Below are 9,817 nucleotides of genomic sequence, written 5' to 3'. Positions count from 1 at the left end.
ATGGGAGGCGCCATCTTGCTCTTTACCTCAGGCAGCAAAATACCTTGGGCTGATTTCTCCTTCCTTCTCTCCGCATGCGTGTTAATTAGCTGGCCAATGCTAAGGTAATGCCTTATAGACTTGATGGTGCCACAAAACTCTTTTGTTGCGTTTGCTGCGAGAGACTTGTCACCCCTCTTTTCATTGCTACAAAGCCAGGAAACTTTGTGTTACCACCTGCCCTGCTTTGTGAAGGGTGCCGGTTAAGAAGGGTCACTGTCAGTGTTCGTCATTTCTGCATTTCTTTTCCTCAGACCTTGTAGGATTTCTGTTTATAATCTCCACCCCTGCAGGGCCCATCATATGCATGTATACCAGCAGCTCTGCCAATGTTGTGCATCTTATGGACACCAGTTCAACAAAGCTCATACTGCCATCAGTTTGTTAGCTTTTTAGGTGTCACAAGACTCTGGCAAGGCCCAGACACACACCATGGCTGTGTACACACCTCTGCATCCAACACACTCCCACTTAGAAATGGCAGGATCTGCCCATTTCACTTCTCTCTGTTTCTCATTTTGCAAGCAATTCCCCTGCATATATTGCACTTCTGTACGTTATCTTCACTGATATATGCATCTGAGATTACATTTCCCCCTAATATATGCATTTGTGTAAACACTGGATGGTTGCAGTACTGGTTACACAGTTTGGATGAGTGTGAATTTAAAAGGACGGATATGTTTCGGTTCTCATATTGTTTCAGAAATTTTATAGATTTGACCTTAGGTGGCTCAAGGAGGATGTGATACAGCATCAGTGAGGGGCGCAGCTCACAGTATCTCCCATTTTTACACTCTTGCACTTCTTTCAAACACTTTTATTCACCTCAGCCTGTCCCCTCACACCATTTCCCCTCAGCTGCAGTCCCCCTTGTTTTTAGCCCATTCCTCCCCCTTGGCTTTTTACCTCAGCATTTCCCTCTTTACTTGTTTTTGCCTCCACATCTCTTGAGTCACTCATTCCTTTTCTCTCTCTAATTGCAGCCATCGCCCCCATTTATACACAGTTATATTTGTTAAGTTGTGGGTGAACATATCAGACGACACAGCGATTCTTCAAACAGCTTTTGTTTATTCACAGCCCAGAAAAAGAACTGAACTGAAGGGTTCAGCCAGCCTGCTTATATAGAGCTCCAGTACAACGCAACTGTAACAACTTTCTGTAACTATCCAATCACTGAATGTCACTTTCAACCCCTTATTTGCATATGTGGACCTGAGTGAAAACTATCTACAGTATCCCCCTGCTGGCCCAGGCTGAGAACTTCAGTACATAACAATATTTATAGGTCATGGTCTCTTTCCCCTTCACTTTTTACCTCAGCCTCCCCCCCAAGCCAAGTCACCCCTCGCCCTGTCAACCTCTTGCATGGCAGTCTGTGCTGATGACATATGGTGGCTGTGCCTATGGGGGCCCTGTGTGCTGCCATGTGGCCCTGAAGCCCCCGATTGCTGCCTGCTGCGGAGCTTGCAAAAGCCAGACCTAGCTGGGACGAGGTTGTGGGGGTGCTGTGTGGAGGTGGGTATTGTAAACAAAAATCTGCCCTTTTCCCTTATGGGGTATCCAAGAGCCCATATAAAGTCCTTACATAGGCTCCCTATTGGTAGGAGAAAATAACAGAGGCCAACCAGAGAATATTGAGAAGCAAAGCAGCTAGTAAGCCTGATCTTTATTGATCTGTTGCAGCAGGGTCTCCACTCACCACACGTAGGAGGGAGGAGGAACCCAGAACAAAAGTGTGCTTGCCCTTATACCATATAGACATTTTAAATTCCCTCCCTGGAGTCCAAGACCAGCCCCAGAAACATCATACATGCATCACAGAAGGGGTGTAGCTCAAGACCCCCCCCCCCGATACATCATAGCTACATCACAGAAAGGGTTGTCTACAGCAGAAATCTGAGTGCTTTGTTTACCTCCTGTCTGCCAGGTTACCTGTTTAATGGTCACTTGATTGGACTGCCTGGGGAGCCTGGCCAGTCTTTTGTAATGATAAATACTTAGTTCCTGAGCCAGATCACAGGCTCACACCCTATTCATATCTTAAATGTGCCCTTAAGACAGGATTTGTGGAGGAAAAGACAATGGGGAGGCTTTTCCATTTTCCTTTGACCTTGCAGAGAAAACATTTGGTCAGTTTGGGATCAAAAATGGTTTCAGGTTGGTCTTCCTGTGCTGATTTATGTACGTGCTTGGTTGGTACACTTATGAACATTAACATATATCTAAGACCTCAAAATTCCTATCACAGTGGGTATGGACATCATTGCTGAGGGCCGCCAAATAAGGCTTTGAGGGCCACTTGCGGCCCATGGGCTGCATGTTGGACCACCCTGAACTAGCAGTAGCTGATTCACTTAGGGGCGGTGCGCCCCATTGCGCCACTTGAGGTGATGCAGGAACATGCCTCCTCCTCGTTGCCACCCCACTGCTGGTGCCTGCGTTGCACAGCAGCACCCACAAAGTGCTAGCAGCAGTGGCAGCTTCCGGAGAATTCTCACCAGAATCGAGGTGGGTGCCTCACCCTGCCTCATGAGGAGGCCCGGGCCTGGATTCACTACTATGGGGAACATTTGTTATGGAGGATGCTGAAATTCCTAACAGATCAACTCAAGCAGGTCCTTCTCTCTGTGTGCAAAACTGGGAATACTACAAAACATATATTGAATATGTGCAGCAATTCATTACTTATTTGCCTCTCAGGTGAAACTGCGCATTAATAAAATTAAGTCCCCCCCCCCCATGTGGTGGAACTAGGAAAAGATGGACAACGTTATGACTTAGCTCAAGGGTCACCAGTTGGTCATCTGTCCTCTAGATCAGGGATGGAGAGCCTGTGGAGGGCCATAGCCCCACTATAGGGCATCTCCAAGTGCACCTTTTCATTTCTTTTCATATAAATGAGTGACTGCCATTCTCCACTGCGAGGAGAAGTAAAGCACTCAGAACCGTGTTGAGGCCCAAACCTGCTCTCAGTCAATTGCACTCGGCAGTGTGACAGAGGCCTTGGTGGGATGAGTGTCCACTGCGTCTCTATAGAAGTGTTTCCCAAACTTGGGTCTCCAGCTGTTTTTGGACTACAACTCCCATCATCCCAAGCTAGCAGGACCAGTGGTCAGAGATGATGGGAATTGTAGTTCAAAAACAGCTGGAGAACCAAAGTTTGGGAAGCACTGCTGTATAGGCACAGAGTGCACAGGCTTTTGAAATATGCAGGAGTTCTTTGCAAATCTCTCCTTACACACACACACACACACACACACACACACACACACACACACACTCTACTTCCATCCATCAAATTGATGGGCACTTTGCTAGCAACGTAATGATTAACCCTGTTGACTTTACAGCCCTGTGATCTGAGAAGAGGAGGAGGAGATCGTTTGGTGGCAGGCAGTGCGGGGAGGAAGTAGGTGTGCCAGTCAGAAACTGCTGAGCGGCGAGCAGGACGGTGCAGAACAGACAAACCATGGACAGCTCCTGCTGAGCTGGATCGTCCCCTTGCTCTTTTGGTTCTAACCCTGGGCTACGTTGGAGAAAAGGTTTGGGTGTGCGACTGCAGAGCTGTGGGACGTCTCCCTGTTCAGGGGGTGAGTAGGAACCTGCCTTGGCATTTTCTTCACAGTGCATGGATCCCTCCTGGCCAGCTTCATTCTTGCTTGCAAAGTAGGAGACTCTGCGGCTTTCTCAGGGCTTTGCACACCAGGGCCTGATACCTCTGCCCCCCCACCCCCCGCTGGCTGGTTAAATAGGAAATCTACATCCTTGAAACATTGTTTGTTTTCTGGGCAGTCCATCCTCTCTGTGTTATTACAAAAAGCAGCCCTCTCCCCTTCAGGGAGACAGCTTCTGTCTGTAGGAAATCCCCCTGTAAAGTCTGTCCTGTTCCTGATTTGGAGAGGAAATGTGCCGAAAAACTTAGTCTAATCCACACCCTTTACCCAATCTCCAGTGCTTCTTGGGAGGCATTGCCAAGACAAAGACATTTTCTTATTTGTTTGCGGACACGGAAGTTTCAAAGAAAAACAAAACAGGAGTTGGCAGAGAAAGAAAGGAGGTGGAGAACGCAGAAAGGTATATGTTGGGGATGGGGACACACAGGGCAGCTCTTAGAACTGAACTGTGTTTCATTTACCCCAAAGAGGGGGTTTGAGGTTCAAGCTTGCCTGAAACTCTGCTCTTTAATTTTTATTGCATAGGTACAGACCGCAGTTGCATGGGGGGCATGGTAAAAGCACTCTGCATGTTCCCAGAGACGCATTTTATGTGGGACGCGGGTGGCGCTGTGGGTTAAACCACAGAGCCTAGGACTTGCCGATCAGAAGGTTGACAGTTCAAATCCCTGCGACGGGGTGAGCTCCTGTTGCTCGGTCCCTGCTCCTGCCAACCTATCAGTTCGAAAACACGTCAAAGTGCAAGTAGATAAATAGGTACCGCTCCAGCGGGAAGGTAAACGGCGTTTCCGTGCGCTGCTCTGGTTTGCCAGAAGCGGCTTAGTCATGCTGGCCACATGACCCAGAAGCTGTACGCTGGCTCCTTCGGCCAGTAAAGCGACATGAGCGCCGCAACCCCAGAGTCGGCCACGACTGGACCTAACAGTTAGGGGGTCCCTTTACCTTTACAGGCTGCAGTTGCATGGGGGGGACATGCACTCTGCATGTTCCCAGAGACACATTTTTTTATTTTTATGGCTGCTGGATGAAGATAAATTTCTTAGGCAGATGACTAAGAGTCCAGGATGTTCTGGGGACTGGACAGGGTCCCCTGGCAGCTGGAGACCTCTTGGAGAAGGTGATAGCCCTCCACCTGAGGGGAGGGGACAAATATGTATGTGTTGCAGATTGCAGATTAGAAAGAGGGAGAACAAGAGAGAGCATGCTGTGATTTTGCTGAAGGCACGCTGAGTTGCAGAGTCTCTCTCTTGGAATCTGATGTGGGTAGTGGATCTTCCACCTTCAAGACATACGGTACCTACTCATAATGTTTGTCTTCACATGTGTTCTGCTTCTATACTTGTACGTGAGGCAAATATTACAAAAATGCCAGAAGTCTCCAGCGCTCTCTCATAACACCCCCCCAACCTTAAACTGAAGCAGCAATATCCCTGGAACTTTGCCTATTGGAGAATGTGCAAGACTTATTCACATACTCCTAGAATCAGATTTGGCACTGAAAAGGGATTATGGGGCTGAGTGCTGGCAAACCTTATACTCTAGCCCTAGATGTTGCCAGCTGAACACAGAAAATAGTGTTTTCCCACCTCTGCGGTTGGAAGATCAGGTGTGACCCAGTGAAGGGAGGGAAGAAATCTGAATTGTTTTTTAGGAGCCCTTTGCCCTGGACTCAGGGTGTTTCCAGACCCTTGATTTGGGTGAGATTCAGTCATAAACCAGCAAAATCAGGTTGTACAATTAAAGCTAATTGTTGCCCTAGAAGGTTGGGCTTTTTGCAATAAGAAAAACATCGCTTGACACAATGTTGCCTAACCTCCCTGCAAACAGATCAGAATAAATGCTCAGTAAATAGCCAAGGTCCTCTAATCTCCCTGTAAACGAATCAGGACGAATGCTCAATAAGCAGGTTGTCTGGAAGCTAACTCAGTTGCAGGGGGGAGATTTTTGCAAGTAACTAATTTGCCTTTCTAATTTGTAGAAAGCAAAGCATTCTACAAATTAGGGGCCCAATAACAGCAATACTATCTCCAATTTGTAGGAATGTGCAAAGATTCAAATCCAGTTTTTCTTGATTTCTCACTTTTCCAATCTTAGGTTCCTTTCTCCACATTTCCACATCAGTTTGAACTCTTTCTAAAGTCCTTATGAAAATTCATCAGCATTTTAGAGTGATTTTTTCCTAGTGTGACTTTTTTTTTGCACAATATACACATTTTTGCTAAACCATTCCCCCAATGTAATTCATTGTTGTATGTTCCTTTCTCTAATATATGCACAGTTTACCCTGGGTGTGCATTTCTTAGCTGGAGAACTATGGTGCAAAATTTGGAGAAGTGCAAATTTTGAAGTGTGGCTGTGTTTGAATTCACATATTGCTTCAGTAAATGCAAATTACGTAGGTTCACCTATAGATGCAAACTCAATTAAATTTATTTCCCCATCCCTGCCAATTTGGCACAGTGGTGTATTTGTGAACGGAAACCATCACAGGGGAAAGGTGATACCAACCGCCTGGAGGCAAATGACTTGTTAAAATAGTACCAGGGGTAAATTCACCCACCAATGAATGAATGTTTATCTTTGTTGACTTCCCATAAGTCACTCCATTTCTTCGAGCAGGAAATCCTTCTCCCTGCCCCCACCCCAGTCCCTTGTCAAATATTTAGATGCCCCTGGCACCCATTGTCTGCAACCTGCTAAACATGCACTTGGCTTCTGTGACTCTTGGAGATCACTGTGACTTTGGGTTGCTAAGAGTGTGAGCACCCTGGCCTGGCGGAGATTGTCAATGCCCCTTCCTGCATTCCAACTCCCATCATTCCTGCTAGGGGTTGACAGGAGATGAAGTCTAGCAATACCTGGTTCTCCATCCTTGCTCTAAACAAAACCCACACCTTTCCCTTGGCTCTGACCTAACCTGGGGCTAGACGAAAGGCTTTTGCCACCTCCCTGTTCCAGACCACTCAAAATCTCACCCTTGAAGACAGGAAAATGAGCACAGGAGAAAGAGCTGAGGGGTGCCACTGCCTCCCAGAATATGCCATCCGTGGCACTCTCGTCATTCTGCCTAATGGTAGGATTGGCCCTGGGCCCAGGCAGAAGATATTTGACACAGACTTGGCTAGGAGCTGAAGAGATCATGGTTCAGTGGTACAGCATGTGCTGTGCATGCACGGGGTCCTCATGACATCTCCCCTTAAGGGATCTCATATGGTAGGACTGGGAAAGGTGCGGGAGGCACCGTAGCACACGGTCCGAAGTACAAGGGGTGGGGAAAGGTTACCACCTGGGAAACCTAGAGTACAGTCATGAGTCAGAGTAAACCAGGGATGGGGAACCTGTGGTCTTCCAGCTGTTGTTGGACTCCAGGTCCCATCAGCCCTCAGCCAGATGGTGGGATTTGGGAGTCCAGCAACATTTGGAGGGCTGCAAGTCTTCCACCTCTCAAGTAGACCCCACTGAGCTAGACGGAGGCAATGATCTGACTTGATATAATGCAGGGACGTCCAACTCCCGATAGACTGCGATCTACTCGCAGTAGAAGAAAGCTGTTTCCTGCACTGGGGGTCCTTTGAGCCAGATAAACCATAGCATAACATAACTTGCAGAGGTGCAAGCATTTTGGTTGCAAATTGGGTACAGATGGCTACCTTATAACCCAAGTCGTCATTCGTATCCTCTTTTGAACCAACCTTAATACAGTATACCAACAGAGTGAACATAAAACTGCTCGCTTCAGATATGAACTTTATTCAAGCAGGACTGATAAGGATATTGAGATTTTATGGTGGTGGTGCAGAGTCCATGGGCAGCCTTATAAATCAAAGGTGAAGGTTGGATGTTTTATAAAGTGCAATAAATGTTGGTGGTGTTTAATTTTATTTTTTTTAAAGAAGCTGATGTTCTACTGGTCTCCTGATCTTAATGATGGGGGGGCCTTAACAATAGGGAGCTATTATATACAGATGCAAGATCTGGTGCAAATCCAAATCGAGTTAGTTTAATCAAGATAATGGTGCTTCAGAGCAATTACTAATTTATTGGGCACATTTAAATACTATGCGCCATTCTCAGAGGGAAAGCACTGTACAGTAGTGTAGAAGTTACTAGAGTAGAGGTTCATGTATCGTGCATGGGCAAAGTTTGCTGCCATGATTGCCTGTGACTTCACACTGAATATACATAGCACGAACACACCTATGCAGTTTATATGTGTGATGATCAGCAGGTGGGTTGCATGCTGCATCTTGCACAGAGCTGCTTTCCACCTAGGGGTTTTGTGAAGTGGTACCCTGTGTCATTTACACATAGTTTGTCACTCAGTGCCCTTGTGCCGTTCTTGACTCATGCATTTTCCATTATGTGCATGCTTCATTCTTGCTGAGCTTGATGGAAGGGCATAGATCATCAGCTGAGCATGGGCTTTTCATGCTGAAAGTCCCAGGTTCAGTCCCTGAAATCTCCAGGTAAATGGATCTCTGGGCTTCATGGTAGATCAATGGTCTGATTCAGGGCTTGTCCACACTTGCACTTGTCTCATGCTTAGAAAACATGGGTCCAAGCGGTTTTCCACTTGACCCGCGCTTTCTAGGCACAGGTTCAAGCCATTTCCCCCTTGGCCCACTCTTTCCCAAGTGAAAACCAGCTCTTAAGGTCAAAACCAACATACATACCGTATTTTTCAGTGTATAAGACTAGGGTTGTTTTTTTAAACCAAAAAATTAGGTTTAAAATTGGGGCTCTTCTTAAACACAGGTAGTGCTGAGGGGTGTTTTTTAAATTTGGAGTCCCCTAAAATAGGGGGGCGTCTTATACATGGAGGTGTCTTATACACCGAAAAATATGGTGTGTGTGTGTGTGTGTGTGTGTGTGTGTATACACACACACACATACCCACTGTACTTTGTACAGCTAAATAAATTAATAAACTACTCCTCCTCAATAGGTGTTCTTCTTTTCCCATGCCACCTCTCATAACACGAATTAAGCTCTGTGAGTAAAAAAAAGAAAAAAACCCAGAGTAATCCTGCATGCACTTTTTGATACTACCATTCAAGATATATCAGATGGGTTCAGAGGAGGACAACCAAGCGCAGTAATTGTTTGGAATGCAAAAGCCGCTGGAAAATTCAGAAGGGACAGATAGTGTTCCACCATCTGGGAAAGGAGTTAACTTTTCCAATAGTATAGGCTGCTGCAGTCTGAAGCACAACCACTAATTGTTTTCTGTCAACACTGAGGGCAAAGCAAAGATGGGCTTAAATTAAAGGAAGACAATATTTCCTACCCTTAAGAATACCTGGGAATTGGGACAAGTGGCCAGAGGAAGTTCTGGTTTTCACCCTTAGATGATATGTTATAAATAGGCTGAATAAAACAGCTAACAGGGCAAACAACATGAGCAGCACACACTGACACAAACAAGCCCTGCTCCTCCCCCATTGCTCAGAAGTGAGCCCTCCTGAAGCTGTTTTTCATTTAAATGCAACCGTTTGTGAGGAAAGTAGTTCTCTTCTTATCCAAAGTAGCCTTTGTGAAGCAGAAATACAAATGTCAAGATAGATTTTTGTGGAAATTCCTACAAATGCGACATTGTTTCAGTGTATTTGACTCCCTCATTATCAAAAGAATAGTTTAAAAATTAATACAGAGGTACCTCTGGTTACAGACGCTTCAGGTTACAGACTCTGCTAACCCAGAAATAGTACCTCAGGTTAAGAACTTTGCTTCAGGTTGAGAACAGAAACCGCGCGGCGGCAGCAGCAGGCCCCATTAGCTAAAGTGGTCCCTCAGGTTAAGAACAGTTTCAGGTTAAGAAAGGACCTCCGGAATAAATTAAGTACTTAACCCAAGGTACCACTGCACTTGTTAACAAGTGGGATCTGCAACAAAATGTTGCAGCACTGTTTAGTGTTCCATCTTCTCCAGGATACTCCATTCCATCACCCAGTGTCCCTCTTACTTGCTCCCCAAACACATTCCCATTGACTCTGCATCTGGTATGTTCTCACCGCTCGTTTGAGAAATGGTGTGCACATACATCACAAACTGCAACCCACACTTGCCCTGTCACTTTTTATCAAGTTCTACGTTCTGAT

At 46.1% G+C, this 9,817-nt stretch overlaps 1 protein-coding gene across 2 annotated transcripts in view; it reads left to right on the top strand.

The window, feature by feature from the left end:
• Positions 1-3,429: 3,429 nt before the first annotated feature.
• Positions 3,430-9,817, top strand: part of LOC310839875 (unconventional myosin-Ia-like) — a 54,604-nt gene continuing 48,216 nt past the window's right edge. Inside the window, exon 1 of one of the 2 annotated variants that reach the window (XM_083728831.1) lies at positions 3,430-3,639. The gene's annotated coding sequence lies outside the window, so the exon portion shown is untranslated. Of the gene's footprint in view, positions 3,640-4,018; positions 4,126-9,817 lie in introns of those variants that run through there. The other variant, XM_083728832.1, reaches the window with a different exon arrangement.

This window comes from Podarcis gaigeae (genome assembly GCF_964106915.1).
Source record: "Podarcis gaigeae genome assembly, chromosome: 2".
Classification (NCBI taxonomy): domain Eukaryota; kingdom Metazoa; phylum Chordata; class Lepidosauria; order Squamata; family Lacertidae; genus Podarcis; species Podarcis gaigeae.
Note: the sequence above shows the minus strand (reverse complement) of the source record. Positions and strands in the feature narration are given on the sequence as shown.